Below are 19,654 nucleotides of genomic sequence, written 5' to 3'. Positions count from 1 at the left end.
ACTGTTCCACATAAGATGGATACGGATTGATAAATTTAGGGAACTTCGGCCCTTTTTCATGGCCGAATCGATCATCCGTTAAACCTCGGTCATATCAACGGGTGTGGCTTCTACTCTATCGTCGGATCCGCCTGACCTACTATTCGATCCTCCTTCTTTTTCAGAGTCAATTGGCTTGAGCCGAGCAGGGATTGACTCGGCCTATATAATTGGTGACAGATTATTTCTTGGTGGCAAGTGCTGGAAAAGATCGAAAGACCTACCGTCGCTGACCTTACTAACTAGTATTTTGAGCAATCTGGTTTGTGCCTCACTCGTCAAGTCGTTTTCGAATAAACGATCTTGTTGATGGATCAAATCCTTCACCACCATCCTCGTCAAAATCCTCCATTATCCCTTCATTGAGAATGCAGGTGTTTCTGTTAGGGACTTCTAGACTGCGAAGTTGATCGCCGAGATTAACTTCCCTTTCTCGACAAGTCGCGCTTGTGGACTCAGGTGTCACGGCGTTAAGGGGATTCTGCGCATGTGGCACACTTTGTCCTATGTTCTGAATTGGCAAATCGGTTATTGATTTTCTCATAGCTGTTTTCTTTTTTACCAATCGCGTTTCATTGGCATGAACTTCGTAGTTTAGCACTAGGTCCCACTGGGCGTGCCAAAATGTTGACCCTAAAAACTACCAAGCCTACGTAGCGCGCAGGCCGAGTAATCTATAAGCTAACTACGTCCTTCGGTTGAATGTGGGGTGTGCCAACTCGTCGGCCGAGCTCGACCGAGAAGTAAAATTTGTTGATGTTGTGTTGGGTACGCGACTGACTTCTGCGTCTTGTGATTGCGACCGAGGAAGGAACACGTCTCGGCCTCTTGGGTTCTCGAACTTGAAGACAAGGCTACTATTCTTACAAAGTTCACGAATCGTCGTCGTTGGATTCGGTCACAGTGATAGTATTTGTCAGAGTAAACTCACGCCGAATCGACACCAAAGTGTAAGGGCACAAATACTCAAAGCGGATATAAGTCTTAATAGTGAACGTGGTTCGGCCGTCTGAATGCCGAACTCTAAATCCCACTTGAGAGTATCCAATCATAAAATAACTCGACGTGCAATACGCCGAGCTCAGTAAGCTGTAACACATCACCTCGTCGAGAAGGTTAATGAGATGACCTCGATCAATAAGGATTCAGAAATCCTTCTCGACCAAGACTTGGATAGGTAACCAACCGTCCTCGCCGCAGTGCTGTTGATGCCAACGGAAGATGCTGCGAGATCGGCTGATTCTACGGTGACAGAGCTATCTATACCGACTGAAGATATCACCGATTGTTTTCACAGTGTTGTTGATGCCAACGGAAGATGTGTCAGCGAAAAGAGAAAATAAAAAAAATCTCAAAGTTGTTGAGAGAGTTTGCGTAGGGCAGTTGTGTGTTAAGTTGGGGGGGTTGAACAATGCACAGCCTTTTCTATTTATAGTATCAGATACTTCCTAAGTAGAGTTAATCCGAGTAGTTAAACCCTACTCGGATTAGGACTTCTTCTTCTAATCAAAAACCATCTCGAGTACTCCTACTCCCATCAGGATTTTGGACCTAGCCTTTCTATCAGGCCGTATTCAAAATGTGTCTCGACCTCCTCATCTCACTGGGACTCCTTATCACATCAGGATTTCTGTTAAACGCAGAATTTCCCACTCATCTTCCTTATCCAGACCGCTCCCTTTCCTAATGGGGCTCGACCGACTCTAATTAAGCGGCCCATGAACAAGACGACCCCTAACAATAAATCCTTTCGGGCCGAGAATGATTCCACACTCGGCCCAAACCAATATTTTGGGCCTAAACAGGATGTAACTTATGCCCATGTGAAGATTTGAGGATACTGCGCATCATGTCACGTCCAGGATGTCCCAAACAATCATGTCAAAGCAACAAAGTGTCTAGGAACTCAGGCATAGGGTCGGCCACACTATGGGCTTCTATGCCGCGAATGGTTGTGATGTACAACCCACTCAGCAGGCGTTCCAACTTCTCGTGAATATGCTTATGGCCATATTCATATGAAGTGATACAAAGAAATTCAGAACCATGATCTTCAGTGGTTTCAAGATGATATTTATTATCTCGAATATCTCTAAAACTCACCAACGGTCTTCCGGAACGTGAAGAATATAGTGCCTCCTTAATGGTCAGAATTGTCCCATTAGACAACATGATGCGTGCCTTTCCGTATCCTTCAATCAGATTGGATGAGCCTGATAAAGTTGTCAAATGAGCTTTCTTGGGTATGAAGTTAGTAAAATAGTGGCGTTCACGCAAGATGGTGTGCGTGGTTGCACTATCTGCCAGACAACTAACTTCCCCACTAGACATACCTAGAAATAAATTGATTGAATTGGTCACATGTATAAATATAAGTCCATTCATTCAATTAAGCAATTCGAGAAAATAATATCCATTCAAATAACAATCCATAATTCAAAACAAACCAAAACCAAACAAATTATTTCAAATACTTAGAAAAATTGTTCAAAATTAAACCATAAACCTAGCAAAATAGGGGGTAGGGCCGGCCATTCCTAGTGGGTTCGGCCACTAGGGGTAAACATCCTAAATACATGTATTTTATTCATCCATAGGCGTTGATGCCTCCTGGAAATCCAATATCTCCATTGATGTAGTTGCATCTTCCAGATGATCCACATGTGCAAAGTTAGACTCACGACGGGAATGGTACTTGGCAATAGCCTCAGGGGAAGCTCAGCATACGCGTGACCAATGATCCCTTAATCCACAATGATAGCACATGTCCAGTTCAGTAGAAGCAGCCTGAACGGGAGGTTTGCCCTTGTTCTTGAAGTTTGGGACCTTAAGGGCGAGTGGTGGACGTTGCTGGGTCGTAATTCTTCCCTTGGGTGCGGCACTTTATTGACCTTGGGCTCGTGGTTAGGCTTGCCGCCCATTGCCACGGCCACGACGGTTCTTTCGTCGTTTCTGGCTACTAGAATAGATCGCATGCACTTCAGGCGCAGCATTCGAGCCATTAGGTCGAGCTTGATTAATCTTCATCAAAAGTTGGTTCTGCTTTTCAGCGAAAAGTAAAACAGAGATCAAATTTGAAAACTTGGTGAATTTCTGTGCCCTATATTGTTGCTGCAGGACAATATTTGTGGCATGAAAGGTCGAATAGGTCTTCTCTAGGAGATCTGATTCGGTTAGTTCCACTTTGCAGAATTTCAACAGCTAACGGATTCTACAAACTTCAGAGTTGTATTCATTCACAGACTTAAAGTTCTAAAAGGGAAGATGCTGCCAGTCGTGTCTTGCTTCAGGCAAGTATATGTCTTTCTGGTGATCGAAACGGTCGACCAAAGCAAGTCAGAAGGTGCGTGGGTCCTCCTCAGCGAGATACTTAGTCTGCAGTGCATCATGAATGTGTCTTCGGATGAAGATCATTGTAGTAGCCTTCTGAGCTTCGTCAACAGGTTTGTCGGTGATAGGTGTCTCGATGGTGGATCTAATACCCTTTGCAGTGAGATGGAGCTTCACATCTTGAACCCACTTCAGATAGTTTCTTCCAGAGACTTCTAGAGCGGAGAAATCGAGCTTGTTCAAGTTCGACATGTCCCTAAAACGGAGGGAGAAAACGTGATTAGTCATATGGTAAGCCATAGACATATATCGTAAAACATACAGGTTCTTTAGACATGTATTGGTTTAATTTATGCATGAAAACTAGGGGTTTCATGTGGTATGTTTTGAATGAAAACTTCAAGTTTCAATGACACTAAATTTGAAACTACAGGTTCAATTTAGTTTTATGAACAATTAGTTCATAATGAGAGGTTCCAGCAAGAAACACATAATGCAATATACTAACTAAGTGTAATGGATTTGAGTTGTCTTCGGGAACTCAAGTGTGAGAGCTTCGTTACTACGAAAGTATGTGACGGTTCAAAGTATAAAATAAATTATTGAATTGTTAATGTCCAAAAGTGATCTTCAGGTCAATAATTTTGAATTCATTATCAGATTAATGGACTGCAAGTCACTTTTAATTAATTCAATAAATCGGGCCATACAAGGTCGATTGTATAAGCAAAATAATATTAACATACGGGTTAAATTATTTTAGAATGCTAAAATAATAGCATTTGGTCGAAAAATATGCCCCAAAAAATAATTTGGGCTTGGGTGGGTGTCTTAAGCATAAGACACGGCCCAAAAAAAAAACTTGGGTGGTGGCTGCAGGCCACGAGGTGCAAGAAATCCCCCAGTCGTAGCTAGGTTGTCGTTTGGGCCGAATGAGGGTGCTCGGGACAAGGCCCAGCAGCAACTGGCCTTGTGAGTGATGCACGAGAGGACAAAACAAACCCAGGCCGTGGACTGGCATGTGCGTGCGGGACAAGAACCCAGCAAGCAAAGCTTGCCATGGGTTTGGTATGGGTCCAGGAAAGCTGCAGGCTTTCCACAAAGAAAGAACTAGGGCTACAGGCCTATTCCAATCAATCAGGCCGAAGGTCTGAGGGTCTAAGTAGATGCAGCAGAGCCTAGGGGGCTGCTGCCCAGTTTGTGCCACAAGGATGGTGTCCAATTTTCCCAAAATTTTCGAAATTGTTAGGGTTCTACAAACCCTAATATGCTTCTAATTTAATTTTATGCTTTGACTCACAAATTCCACATAACAATTTAATTGTGTGATGCATGAAACAAATATATATATTGACAAATATATGAACATATACAATATATATCGAAAGGAAAATATAAACATAGAGGGGTTCATGCATCATGGGGAATGTTTTCATACTTCGTGGACGTTTCAAATATCTTCTTTTATTTTAAGCGTACCTAATTAGCGGAAAACGAATAAACCTTTGAATTGGGTGGATGATAGCCTCCTCCAACGATGCGTCAATTCCTTAGCTTCTAGCAAGAGTGTGCTGATAACGTGTTGTAAGCCTATTTGATTGAGCGATCCAGGGTTAGAGAGAGAGGGGTGCGGCAAGCTTTAGGGAGAAGAGAGATTGATTTAATTGTGAGGTGTGTTTGATTCACCCCATTGTGCCTTTATTTATAGTAGTATAAAGGGTAAAACCTTTCCCTTTAGGATTACAACATTTAATAGATAATCTAGTCCTAATAGGAATATAAGATACATTCCCAGATTCCCTAGGATTTACACAATCACTTTCCTATTCTAAATATGACTGTAACAGATTATATGATGTTTATCCTTTTTTTTGTTGGAATGTTATGAGAATATCCATAAAAATATGCTTATCTATAAATAATAAACACAAAAAGATGCTTATCTATCTATCTAATAAATAATATAAAAAATAAAAGTGAATAAAAAAAAGATAGCGAGGTAATAAATGTTAACAAAGTAGAGACTATTTAAATTTAAAAGAGAAAAAAATTATTGAAAAAAGAAAGCCCTCGCCGTCTGTCTTCTTCATCTTCTTCCCTGGTACGATTTTGCAACTTAGGTTTGTGGCTGGGCATGACTTTGGTTTGGGTATTTTATTTTTTTTAAAAAGGCAAAAATGGGAAAATACAACACTTGGAACGCCTTGAGACGTGCCTCCGCGGCCTAGGCGCGCTCCGGCAACGCCTTACGCCGCACCTGGAAAACAAAGGCAGCAAGCTACCTGCCTAACCTTCGAGACTGCCTAGGCGCACCCCGAGGTGAGCCTTTTAAACCACTAATATTATGACACTGGTATTAAAATGATTGAGCCACCCCACACAGGAAGTGCCTCACATGTTCAGAGCTGATCGATAATGTACAGAACTGTATAGTCTTCTTAGATTCCAGTTCCATAGTACGCAACAAAGGGAACCTTTTCGTTGTCCGCTAAAATTCTAAGCATTTAATGTACAGTCACTGCATGTTGTATGTAGAACAATGCATTCAGCCCAATGAACCGTGTTCGTAGCATACTGTGAAACCTATGTATGCTTTGTTCCTTGGTTGGTTCCAACTCGAACAAAATATCAGAGAATTAAAAGAGTAAAAGGATAAAAATCTCGAACTTAAATACACTGAAATTTATGTAACATGTTCAGCAAGATATTAGTCCTTCAGTAGTTCAAGAAAAAAGTACCAAAATGTAAAGTGCAACAAACTTACATGCGCGTAGGCAAGCAGTAGCAACAACACGGTTATTCTGTTTCTTTAGCTTCTTTCCAGCCAAGACCTGGCCTACAGATATTTCCCTGTGGTTCTTCATAACCTCGAGCATCACGTATTGTGGCTTCAAAGTCAGTAGAATCACTTGCAACGGGAAGAAAACTACTAATATCATCTCTAGCACCAAAGCCTCCAGCCCGCATAACATCATCAGATGTTATCGATGCCTCCATATTCACTTCAGCAGTTGCATCCTTATAAACAGAAGGTGCGTCATGTGTGAGATTAATTCCACCTCCCAAATCAATCAAGTTAGGCTGTACTCTATTGTCTAGTGAACTAGCGAAGGGTTCCAAAACATATCTTCCATCAGCCTTTGATAGATTGGAATCAGCTACTTCATTCCTTGTCTTGGTTTCGTTCTTATCTGGAGTCAAATCTCAAAAACCTTTAACAAAGAAAGCTAGCATGTTTATTAGTCTAGTTACATGAAAAAGACATCAAATATTAAAAAACTAATAGTATTATATATGGTGAGAAAATCCAATAGAGACAGAATAATAACAGTTCAATAACAATTCAGGAAAGCATAGCCTACAACAACATAGCAGCAAAGCCTTATCCCATTATGTGGGGTTGGCTATATGAATCCTAGAACACATAGCCTAAATAAAGACAATTGCAACTGTAAGTAAAAATAGAGACAATTCAGTGTCATCCTATATTATAAAATAACAACCAAAGGTTAATATGGAACTAATGCCAAATGCGAAAATGACGGATTTAATAGGAAATGATCATATGATACTGTTCGGCCTGGAATGTGCCTCACACAACTTTCCCTCAATTTTGGTCCAAACAGATACCGAAAAAGGAAACATGGAAGACGAGTTCAGTATGACAAAACTGCAAATATCTACAGAGGCGGCATTTCTATGTGAGTAGTTTAAATGTGCAATTCTTTGCCACATGATTAATCCTATTTTAACTGTTGAAACAACCTATAAGGAAAGCCATGATCTTATTTTGTAATGTTAATGACATAGTTCCATAAAGTTTATCTAAAAGCATAACCAGAAATATAGGACAGCCCCCGTCTTAAGTCAGTTCCTCTAATCCTACTTCAGATGTTAGAAATTACCGGAATTTGACAGATGCTGACAACCTAAACAGAACTGCATGCTTAACATTATTATTAGTTATGTTAATGCTTGGAGAACAATTACATACGAGAATTGCTTGAAATATGCATGATAAGGAAGCAGATACCATGTACAACTTCATCTTGCTTGGACTCCATGATGGATCAAATCTTGCAATTGTTCTTCTAGTTTAGTTCTTGAAACCTAATAAAAGAACGGTTATTGGAAGGCTCCAATGAACAATATGAAGTATATACTAACCTTAATATCTGGAAACATGGAGCAAACCAAAAAAACGTTTTCTCATATTACCAACAATTTCTTATGCAAGAAGATATGGCCACACATCAGTTACAAGCACATGAGAAGTAAAAACACTTGCAAGTACGAAAAAAACTGAAACTTCACACTGAATTGGCATGGAAATTGTAGATGCTTTAAATAGGTAAGGGGACGCAACAACTTGGCAGACTGACCAACTCCTACACCATTTTGCAGACAAAGTTAGCAGCAGGATCCATCTGAACCATGGTTAGTCCTTTATGTTGAACAAAGTAGCGGTCTACAGCACAGATTACTAATCTAAACACCAGAGCATTTTAAGCAAGCAAGACTGTTATAGCCACAGACAGCTGGCTAGAAGGTCTCACATTGTTAAGCAGCATTCTCTTCTTTACCATAATCCAAACACCATATTCTCTTCTAACCATAATAGTCGAGCACAATGAATTACTGGTAAACTACCTTGAAGTACCCTATTAGTAAGTGGTGTAGTGCGCCACTTATACTGTAACAAGTAATAACAAGTTGTGGAGATTTCAGAGGTTATTCTGATAGTCCACAATGACAAGATAATTATTCAGTCATTGAATTATAAAAGGAGAGGAAGAAATGTCCAAGGATATTCTGGAGGATCATGCGGAGCTATATATCTTGAAGCAGGTAAGTTCACAGTTGTGTAATAATCCACGATAAAACTTTATCAAGGGTGGCATACATTACTATCAGAAGATGCATGGGAGAATTACATGAATACACAGAGAATATGATCAAAGTGTAATAGATAGAACGGAAGTCCAAAAGGTAAAAAAAATATGCATAAAGCATGAATTAGTGTATCATTAAGTGCAAGAAGAAGATTAAAAAATAAGAGTTTTAAACATAACATGAGATAAGTGGACAACACCGACTAAAACAAAGGAAAAAAAAAAACTGCATTTGAGACAGAACGCCTATGCAGTCAAATGAATCGTACCCAAAGGAACATCGACGTTCCTGACGAAGTACCCTTCATAAAATTTTCAAGGACTTCACTTTTGAGTGCGCAACACATTTAATTTTCAAATTTGATAATCCCTAAATCCTAAACCCTAAGCAACATATGTTAGTTTTGAATGAGAAATACTGAACCCCTATTAGAATTAAAATTTCTTAACTCCCTACCCTTTCCCAAATTTTTTCCATTTTCCCTAATTCTCTTACAACCTGCATCCTGTGAAATCCAGATGAGGTAACTCACAATCATGGTTTGTTTGGCTGCCAAAAAAACAGACAACAAGACTGGAAATCAAAGAAAAAAAACATAACCAACCCAAATACTAGAACCAAATAACTTACCAAACAACAAAAACCCAAGTAACTGCGAAATCTCATCAACCATATGTTTCTGGAAGATTCATTTATTTTCTCAGCAAACAAACAGAGGTACATTTCATCTGCTTTTATATGCACACATACATATGCATTGAACACGTATTTATAAATATATATATATATATATGATACCTGGAATTTGAAGGAAGAGAAGAGATCCGCTTTTTGGTCTGGTTTTTCACTACCTTCTTGTTCGGAGACTAGGGAGCAAAGAGATGGTTTATAGACTTATCGAGGGCCTTGTTTGTCTGATATTTGTATTGAATAACGTTGGTCGATCAGCGTCAGAACTTGAATTCAACGTGTCATCTGCCTTATAGGACACGTTTCGAGTGGTTGACAACAGCTGGTGAGAAATCATTGGTAGTCGAGTGGGTATAGATTTGGTTCCGGCTGGCTCTAGATATTTATAGATACTAGAATGTGACTTGAAGTGAACTAGATCGTTGCTTAGGTTGGTTTGATACCTTCGGATTTGATTTAGGGCAAGTTTGGTATTGTTGTGTTTTTTAAGAAAAAATTATTTTTGTTGTGTTGTAAAAATAATCAACGGTAAAATAAAGCAGTTAAGTGTCAGATCTACTTTTATTGTAAAAATACTTTTAACAAAAAAAACAATATTCAATTGTTTGGTAAACTTTATATAATACTGTTGTAACTATATTAAATGACTAAAAAGTATAATATTAAATGTAATATAATAATTATTTTATTTTTTATTTATAATTTCATCCACGATCTTCATCAGTTTCTGGTCACAGCTCAAGATCCAAATCCCTCCCCTCCAACCCTCTGTTCCCTCCCCTTCCCAATCACCAAAATCGCCGATCCTCGAGAGAGAGAGAGCAAGAAATTCCGAGCTTCCGAATCTCTCGAACTCCATGATCGGATTCCAATCAGCCAATCCATCCAATCAATTTTGAAAAAACCCAGAAAAAAACAAAGAAAAAAAGGGGATGTGAAAGAAATGGCGGAAGCATCATCGGCGTCTGCGACAAAGTGGGATGAAGAGAAAGTAGAGATGCTGGACCAATTGCTAACTCGGCTAGCTCTCTGCGATGACTCCAACCTCCAACCCTTACTCTCCAAGCTTCTCCGCCTCACCATTTCCTCCCTTTCTTCTCAATCCTCCGCCGTCCGCAACAAGGTCAGAGTCAAACTCTCTCTCTCTCTCTCTCTCTCTCTCTCTCTCTCTCTCTCTCTCTCTCTCCATTCGCTTTGCTACTTTTTTCTGTCGGTGGTGGTCTTCAATTTCCGAAAAATAATTGCCACAAATATTGGTTTACTCGTATGTTTAGCTGAATTTGGTAATTGGGTTTTGAATCTATGGAAATTTTAATCTGGAATTGGATTTTGTTGTTTGGGGGCAGCTTCTTGAGATATTAAGTGAAGCAAGAAGGAGAAAGAGGGTATAATTGGGTTTGAGAAGCAGATGATGCTTCCATTTTTCTGCTTATTTTCGCTGGGCTTCGAAAAGAATCACTCATTTTTACAATTACCAAACACATTTTACACCCCAACTTTTTTTCATAGCTGCTTTTTTTTTAAATTTCAGCTGTGCCAAACTGCTATTTCGATGATGCATTTTAATGGGCTCTCTAGTAAAATTGAAGGAAAATAAGAAGAAGAAAAATCCAACTCCGATCACACCTTCATTCTTTCAATTTGAGTTCGAATTTGCTCACCACGCTTACTAGGTGATGAGCGTTTCCTTAAATTACACCACGTGTTAGTGGCTCAACTATTATTTTATACATTTGGCTTATTTTTTTGCAATGTCATTTAAAACTTGAACTTAATCTCAATTTTTAAAGGAAGCAAAACTATCGTTACTTTTTGTACAATAAACTTTATACGCATAAACTTTTATGGATCATAGTCAATTGTTCAAGCAGAACAACCAAGGGATACTCTTTGTCCATCAAACTAGGACAATGAGTTGTTGTACAGATGAGTCTGATTACATGATCTGCGTGGAGAGATTTTTCAGTGTAATCGGCACACGAGATGATACATTATGTGTCACTATATAAATAGTGGGATAAGTGTATTAAAAAGTTAATAACTTAAAAATAAAAAATTTCACTACTTACATAAAAATATATGGTATACCATCCGTATTTTAGTAACAATAAAAAATTTCTCACATCGTACTGGCTCATCAAAACCGAAAAGGATGCGCGACCCTGCATGACCTGACCGGTACCGTTAAAATTGTGCATGACCAGCATTTCTTGTCACAATGATGTTGTTTACTGGATCTGCGAAGCGACCAATGGTTACTTTTTTTTTTTTTTTTTTTTTTGGAAAATGTGACCAATGGTTACTTGGAAGCGCGTTCACGATATGATTGTTGCCAATAGACAAAATTATTGTACATTTGACGTCATTTTGACGAAATAGACTGAATACTACAACAGTGGAGCGGAAAATAGATTTTAATCATTTTTATGGAACATAATTGATGTTTAAAGGACATGAATTTTTTTAACAACAAAAAGCTGTTTCAAGTAGACCTGGCATTTTGAACCCGATCCGATCCGTTAATCTTAATATTTGGGTGGATGTTTAATTGATCAGGTCATTAACGGATGAACCCGTTAACAACCCGTTAAATAACGGGTCATTTTGGGTCAATCCGTTAGACCTGTTAGCACTCATTAGGACCCGTTAGTTAAGGATGTTTTAGTAATTTTAGTAAAGTCTTAACAACAAAAAATAAACTCTATGAAAAAATAATAATAATAATAATTGTTAACGAGTGAAACGGGTTGGGTTCGGATGATCCGTTAACTTAACAAGTCAGATTGAATCCGATCCAAACCCGATAAATCCAATCCATTTACAGGTCTAGTTTCAAGTCCCAACAAGTACGAAAAATCTTGAAGGAGAACTAGACATTCCATATGATTTTGATAGCAATTCTAGATTGTTGACATGTGGACATTTTAAAACAGTGAGTGAAAAGGGTAGTTGACATGGTGTCAGTTTACACCAAGTTGTGCATGTGTAAAAAAAATTAAAAAATATATGAAAAAAAAAAGCTAACTTCTCATGCCATATATTTGTCAATGTCAAAGAGAAATACAAAGTGAACAAATAAACAACCAAATACCAAAAAGGACACTCTTAAATAGCTAGCAAACTCGGTTAATGTTGATGGGAGCAACATAGCTTCTTCTACGCTGTTGGATTTCCAACGGCTCTTTTTTCTAGATCGTCGGATTTCTATAAGTCAAGAAACATTGAAACATCTCTCAACGGGTATATGACGTGGCACAATCTGGACCGTTTGATTTTCAAATCAACGGTACACGTATTTCGACTTTAATTAAAAAAAAATCAAAAAAAAATCTGATATATTACCGTTAGGCCATGTGTCACAATCTGGATTGTTGGATTTCAAATTTTTTTAATCCAATGATCCAAATTAATTAAGTTAAAAAAAATTTAAAAAAAAATATTAAACATTAATTAAAAATCAAAAAAATTTGAAAAAAAATTATAATTTTTTTCCATAATTACCTTATAACATTATCTTCCACCTTAAGAATAATCACTTTCAACATTGGTTGGAAACTCTTAATTATAATGAGGAGGATGGTTTATCTTATTTAAGTAAAGGTGTTCTATTTTTTAGCAAATTTGGTTTGAAAGGAATAATCTAGTTTTAGGGGAGTTTCTTCGAACCATGTCAAGGGGGCTGCCATTGTCTGTAGTGTTAGGAAGGCCTTTTCGAACGCCAACAATAAGAAGTCTAGAGTGGATTCGAGTCATGCTAACAGTTACATCAAATGGATGCCTCCTAAGAAACGGATATGATTAAGCAAAACTTTGATGGCTCAGTGTGCAATGACAAAGCGTCGGCGACTTTTGTTCTTAGAGATTGTGGTGGTCAGGTGGTGGGAGCAGGATCCATCAACCTTGATGGAGCTACTATTACTTTTGCAGAGGAAATGAGCTTAAAGGAAGCTCTTGAGCTTTCTAAGGCTAAGGGCTTTCGGAAGTTAACTGTGGAGAGAGATTCCAAAGTGGTGATTGAAGTAGTGGTGGGTAATTGGGATGTTTCGAGGAAGATTAAAACTCTCATTAAAGAGGCTTGTCCAACCCCAGATTCGAGGTCGGTGGAATAAATAACCTCGCGCCCGGTGAGCGAATAAAAGTGAAAATAGTAAGAAATAATTACTTGAAAATCTCTTATATATCAGAACGTTTCAGTCACACTCTAACTTACGTTACAAAAAGTCCTCTATACTTTCCATGAAAGTTGACTACGTTTTCAGATCTCTATTTCAACACCTGTCAAATAATTCATAAAGGGGTGAGCTACTAGCTCAATAGGGCAATAACCACAATGCATTTAACACACTGGAGGCAATGATGATGCATGAATGTAGTGTTTCCTCTTCATTCTATTATGTTAACCCAATTAACAGATATTCTTGTTTCTTTTCTTTAGTCATCTTGTCAAACTCTCAGTCCCAAATTCAAAACCCGAATAGATCGTTTTATCTGACTCTAATCGAAAGGGCTTCCCTTATTTTGTGCACTTTGGGTTGAACATAAATCTTGGTGCCCCAATAGTGGACTCAACTACTTTTAGTTTAAATCACATACTTTCCCAATTTGGGACTCCAACAAATGATCATGTAATGATCATAGTTATTCAATTATACCGATCATTTCCCAATGAGTCCACAATGCATGATACAGTTATCGTTCATGATAATTATGAAACAATATTCAAATGACATTTCAAATCAATAATATTTTTGCAGAAATATTAACGAAATTAAGCATTTGAAATTTTGAATCATGTTATCAAGTAGTCATACAATTCCACCAATTCCTCGAGAATATCCGCTACCTGGATTCCAAGTTTAATGCTCCGACAATTCAGCATTCTCATCCAAATGTTGGCGTCTCTAGTTGCTGCCACGTGAAAATCAGCCACTTCTCATTTGCCATGTCGCACTCTCTCATCCGTTAAATTCAAAGTTCCACATAAAGTTCATTTAAGCCCCGAAAATTAATCTGAAATGTGCTACGAACTCGTAATATCGTTCACTATCTTCATATAAAAACCTTTTTGATAAATAAGCGCAATATATATTTTTTTTTCAAATATTTCTCTTCTTCGATAATAAATTTTTGGGGTTTCACAAGGCTCGGTTTATTGATGCTTCGTTCTGGTGGGTTGAGTGGAGGCATACCTTCCGTGAAACCAACTTTGTCACGGATGCTTTGGTGCATTTTGGGGTTTCTCTTACTTCGCCTCACATTTGGGACCATTGTCTGCCTTCGAGTGCTTTACCTGGTTTCCATTTTGATTGTATTGGTAACAGATGTACTAGAGACTTTTCTCTTTAATGAAAATTTTTTATATAAGAAAAATAAAAAAATACTTTCAACCACATTCCAATCTTTCTCTCAAAGTTTTCATATACTTTTGTTTGCAAAAAAATGACTAATGATGCAGATTCAAATCGGTCAATGATTGAAGATGTCTTCGAACTTAATGCATAAATAGATGGAATAACAGCAAATAGTTCTTCCATATTTTGGACCTTAACTCCATGGAACAATATACTAATTACTACTGAAATACGTTGTGTTCTAGTTGGGTTCTAGCTTGTGTTTAAAGCTACTCATGATCAGATTACGTTGTGTTCTAGCTGGGTTCAAGCTACTAATGATGCAGATTCGAATCAATCGATGATTGAAGATGTTACATTGTGTTCTAGCTGGGTTCATTCCTTTTTTTTTGCGAGAAGCTTGGTGGTAGAAGAACGAAACAATCTCTCATAAGTCGATGGAGAATACTTAACCAATCATTTACTTTTTGGAGAGACGCCTTGGCACAATCTAGTACTAATATTCAAAATGGTGAAAATTTAGCGGATCAAGTGACAATATATTATTTATTTGTTTGTATTATACTTCAATTTACATTCACTACTTTGATTATAATTTTTTCTTCTCTTACATTTTGTAGACACTTCAATCACAAGCTTGGTCCAATGCCAAAAACAGAAACAAATCATTCAACCAGTGAGAGTGTTGGAATATTGTCAAAGATTGTCCTAAATACATAATTGTGTATGTCGGTCCATAAGCTATCATGAACAGCACCTCTCTACACTCTACGCCAGATAATGACTCGCATGTTCATGAAGGCGACACATACAAGTGTCGGGAGTGACCCCTGAAGCAGTGTCGAGGCCAACCCGTCATCCATTCAAGCCTCAAGGTAAGAAGGCTGTTGGAAGTATGCCCACAAAGCCACTCATTTGATGTAATAGCTTTTTGGAATACTTAATGTATTAAACTTTTATATGTTTAATGAAGGGCAAAGCTTATTGTTAATCACTATTTATTGTATCATGTGTTTAAGCAATAAGAGAATCCTAGGGATGTATTTGATCTAAGAGACAAGTGATCTAAATGAGTTAGATTATCGAAACTATTCTCTTATGTTCATTCCTAAAACGTTCCTAGCCATAGGATTGCCAATTGGGCATTGACAATCCGCTAAGGTTAGTATGTGTTATGTTGACTCAAGCGTGAGTATAACTAGTCTCAAGTCATTGGTGTTGGACACTAAGACAAACACATAGGTGCTCGAAAGAGTAATCGAGTACACTGAACAACGATCAAAAGAGAGTTCGAACATACATGTCATGTAAGAACTCGAAAATTGCAATATGCAAAGTAGTCCTTTAACCTGAGGCATCATAGATGTCTAATGGTTAGGTCCTTGATCTTTGATCATGTCAACGGCATTCCATCGGAGTGTCCACGGCATTGTTGGGGTCAAGCGATCTAGTCATGTAGGCATATGAATGCACAACAAGGAATCTCTAACCTTCCATGGTGGAAGGAGAATACTCTAAGATATGATTCTAAAGTCTTTGGCCAAAGCATATGAATATGACTTAGGAAGTTTGTTCCAAATCATATTCAAGGGAATCATATAGATAAGTATCACATTGGATAGTAGACATGAAACAAACTATCACTTAAACAATGTGATTAAGAGTATTGTATTAGAGATGGACCGTATTGCATTGTAGTTGTAACTGGATAGGTTCTCCAACCACTTCTACTTAGCTTGGGTAACCATGACATACTGCTAGGTGTCACTCATGGTTTGTGGAAGCCTTGAAGATTAGCCAACACTAATCAAAGGGAGAATTGAAATGTGGTTTCAATTCACAATTGATCGTTAAGAGTAACAATCGCCCACTACCTCGCTAATTGGAACCTAATGGATCGTACACCGTGTAAGGCGATAATGAAGAAATTGAATGAAATGGATATGCAATTAAATGGTTTAATTGAAGAATGGTCAAGATTAATTAATTAGTTAATTAATTTTACGAAAGGTTCGTATTGGGCTTTAAGTTGGTTTTGGGTTTCGGGGCCCAAAAGTGTTTTGGTCCATAAGGCCCATTATGTTTAAGTTGTATGACAACTAAAACAAAATGGGCAATAAGCCCAATCACAACATATAGGCCGGCCATGGTGAGGAGATGGTGAAAGTTTGCTTAATTGCAAGTTTGCCACTCACCTAAGAAAAGTGTTATAAAAGCAACTTTATAACTATTTTTCTCATTAGGGTTTTTCTTGTAGAAAAGAGGTGAAACCTATTCTCTCTTTTTGAACAAGGAGGCCGGCCACTTAGAGGAGATTCATCTAGCAATCTTTTCTTCTCTAAGTCATCCATTTCATCTTCACACCTCACCCTTGGTGTGGAGACTTAGAGACACCAAATCTTTGGTGTTTTTGGAGATCATTTCCTTACATCTTCAAGGACCAAAGGAGCACAAAAGGAGAAGGAAATCACAAGCAATATCCAAGGAGCTTGGAGGTGACTTGAAGGCCCTCCACTTGGGTGAATCCCTTGTGTAAACAAGGATGAGCTTCAAGGGTAAAGAAACTCTAAATCTTTACTTTTCTTTAATGTTGTTAAAGAGTTTATTGGTTCACCATATACTAGGCTTTGAAAGTCATGGGTTTTATGAATTGTTTTTGAATGAATGCCTACTTTAAAGTGTTAATAGTATGCATATGTATTCAAATGTTCTTACTTGTTCTTAGCTAGGACAAAATTTTTCCTTCAAAGGCTTCAAAGAAAAAAAGGAGTTCTTCCAGGAATGATTATGCAATATATATGGAAGAACTTGAGCGCCAAGGTGAATTGACTTTGGCTTGGGAAGTGGCTAAATATGAGGTTGATAAGGCTAGATATGAGGTAAAAGTTGCGGCTACTGAGAGATTGTTTCAAGCTAATGAGAGAAGGAAAGCTAATTAGGCAAGAAAAGGAAATGCTTAGAGAATAAAGAATGGCTTAACAAGATTGTGACATTAAGAACACACTTGTAGAAAAAATGTCTCCAAATTCTAAATATTTTTGGGATTCGGAGAAGGCAGATGTGGTGTGAAGGGGGCGTGCAAGAGACAAGGAAGCAAGTGGAGATGGCCCAGCACCACAAAATTGGTTAGGTGATGACTAGGGAATTTGTTGTAAAATCGGAGCCCCATAATTTTCCTTTCACTTTGGGTTGTAATTTCGTATTTATTTAAAGGAAACCTAATGAAAATGGCTTGAAAACTTTGAGTTTTAACGATAAGGACAAAATAAAGGATAAAGTGAATAATACCAGGTTTGACTTTTTAGTGTTAAAATGTGGTTTTTCGTTAAAGTAAACAGTACCGTGGGCTTTTCGTTAAAACTCCCTATATTTAATTTGGTACTTTATGTAATTTCGTATTTATTTAGTTTAGTACTTTATATAATTTTGTATTTATTTAGTTTAGTACTTTATGTAATTTCGTATTTATTTAATTTGGGACCTTATTTAAACTGAGAGCATTGTTATTCAAACAACATAAACACACCAAATAAACCTCATAAAAAACACACCAAATAAACTTAAAAAAAAAAACATACACACACTAAATGCACTTAAAAAACACACCAAATAAAATTAAAAAAATGAACCAAATGAACTTTTTAAAAAAAACACACCAAACAAACTAAGAGCATTCTTCTTCCACCACAAGCTTGTTTTTAAGTTTATTAAGCTTGTTTCAATCTCTACAAGTGCTCTATCAAGTCACTTTGCTGGGTTTTGTAATAGTATGGAGATTGGAATGAAGTATATCGTTGAATGAGCATTTGATTGTAACATTCATCCCTTTCCAAAGGCTCGTGTTACACAGATCTTTAGTGGCGTCATGAGCACAATATATCTGTGTTTTGGAATTGTTCATCGTGTCTGGCTCAAATTCATCAATGACATCATAATAATACTCATCTTCCACAATCATGTTGTGAAAATGATACATGTCATCATGATGAATCGAAGCGCCTCTATATCAAACAATATGGCAACACCTATAATAATCGCCCAATGAACTTGGAGGATACCAAAACAATGCTCAACATCCTTCTTACGGGTCTTGACATCTTGTGAAGTGTTTTTATTTTTCCCTTTGTGGACGTGACACTATTTTGACAAATGATGTCCACATTGGGCAGATGTCGTCTACTAAGTAGTATGCTCCTGAGTGTACGGTTCCATTGATTATATATGTGACTTGAGGAACTCTTCCCTGCAGGACCTCATTGAACACTGGGGATTGGGCAAGGACATTGAGTTAATTTTGAGCTCTTGGAACACCAAAAAAAAGCATGCCAAATCTATGTATCAAATGATGTCGTCACCTATAAACGATACTTTTGGCTTCTTTTCTGTCTCCATAAGCTCCTTATCATGCACTTAAGCAGTTTTTCCAGGTACATTGCATACAGTTGATGCTTCCAATCATGCTAGGAAAACCTTGCATCTTACCATTCTTTAAAAGCCTTTGTAGGTCCATTGTTGTGGGTTTCTGGAGGTACTCTTCGGCATTGATAGCTTCGATTGCAAAGAAAAATCTCATCACCGACTCAATAATGGTTGATTCCCTATCCTTGTTATCTCATCCACTTGGTCTGCATATGATTCATATGTAAGCATCTGCAAGGCAACAATAATTTTTTGCTCAGGAAGGAGATCCATGACACTAAAAGCATGATAAGCATCATTCTTTTGCACAAAGTAATAATCATGGTTGCAAACATCAATCATGATTTTGTTGAAGAAATGTTGTTGCATTCTAAAACAATGTTTAATGTACACATCAAAGAATGCACTGTTATGACCAAAATAATCGTCTAAGAGATTCTTACCTCGTCATTGCCTGCTTCTATTAATGTTTGCAGAATGCCTGGGCTTGGAGATCTCAACCACAGCTTGGATGACTCAACGAGAATGTAAGGCTCTCTCGCTCCTTGCTTCGTCATCTCTCCTTCTACGCTCCTCATCATCATCCTCTTCCATCTTATTTTCTCACTCTTAGAGATTGAACATTTCTTCCTCTTACTTAAACAATTATTTCTCTTACTTATCAATTTCCTACAAATCCTTGAAGAAGATATTGTAAGAACTCAAGATTTAAAAACTATGAAGAAGAATAGAGATTTTGAGAGATTTTGATTTTGGTGTGTGATGTTGGGTTATATGGAGAAAAAAGAAAGGATTAGGTTGTAGATAATGTCACATGGCATGCTGTGATTCGTAAAAATTATTATCGAAATCTATCCTCAAAGATCTAAATAGACAGTGTTATATTATGTGACAAGATTAGTTAAAAATCTATCGGAAATGTATACTCAACG

The 19,654-nt window shown here is 37.6% G+C and overlaps 2 long non-coding RNA genes and 1 other non-coding gene across 4 annotated transcripts; 1 reads left to right on the top strand and 2 right to left on the bottom strand.

Annotated features, from left to right (window-relative positions):
• Nucleotides 1-3,121: 3,121 nt before the first annotated feature.
• LOC139190003 (uncharacterized) lies at nucleotides 3,122-6,172 on the bottom strand. Its single transcript, XR_011573946.1, has 3 exons — nucleotides 6,134-6,172; nucleotides 4,849-4,959; nucleotides 3,122-3,625 (listed from the first exon to the last, which is right to left on the bottom strand). It is a non-coding gene; the product is annotated as an uncharacterized lncRNA (long non-coding RNA).
• A 367-nt stretch (nucleotides 6,173-6,539) lies between these two features.
• On the bottom strand, nucleotides 6,540-9,266 carry LOC103428824 (uncharacterized). Its single transcript, XR_011573945.1, has 3 exons — nucleotides 9,061-9,266; nucleotides 7,403-7,479; nucleotides 6,540-6,581 (listed from the first exon to the last, which is right to left on the bottom strand). It is a non-coding gene; the product is annotated as an uncharacterized protein (transcript).
• Nucleotides 9,267-9,680: 414 nt separating this feature from the next.
• On the top strand, nucleotides 9,681-15,297 carry LOC139190002 (uncharacterized). 2 transcript variants are annotated; one of them, XR_011573943.1, is made up of 2 exons: nucleotides 9,681-10,075; nucleotides 10,299-10,682. It is a non-coding gene; the product is annotated as an uncharacterized lncRNA (long non-coding RNA). The 2 variants fall into 2 exon arrangements; XR_011573944.1 differs by lacking the exon at nucleotides 10,299-10,682 and adding an exon at nucleotides 14,924-15,297 and having other exon boundaries at nucleotides 9,682-10,075.
• The last annotated feature ends 4,357 nt before the right edge of the window (nucleotides 15,298-19,654 follow it).

Source organism: Malus domestica, chromosome 12 (genome assembly GCF_042453785.1).
Source record: "Malus domestica chromosome 12, GDT2T_hap1".
Taxonomy (NCBI): domain Eukaryota; kingdom Viridiplantae; phylum Streptophyta; class Magnoliopsida; order Rosales; family Rosaceae; genus Malus; species Malus domestica.
The sequence above is the reverse complement of the archived record's forward strand: the minus strand, read 5'-3'. Positions and strand labels throughout refer to the sequence as shown.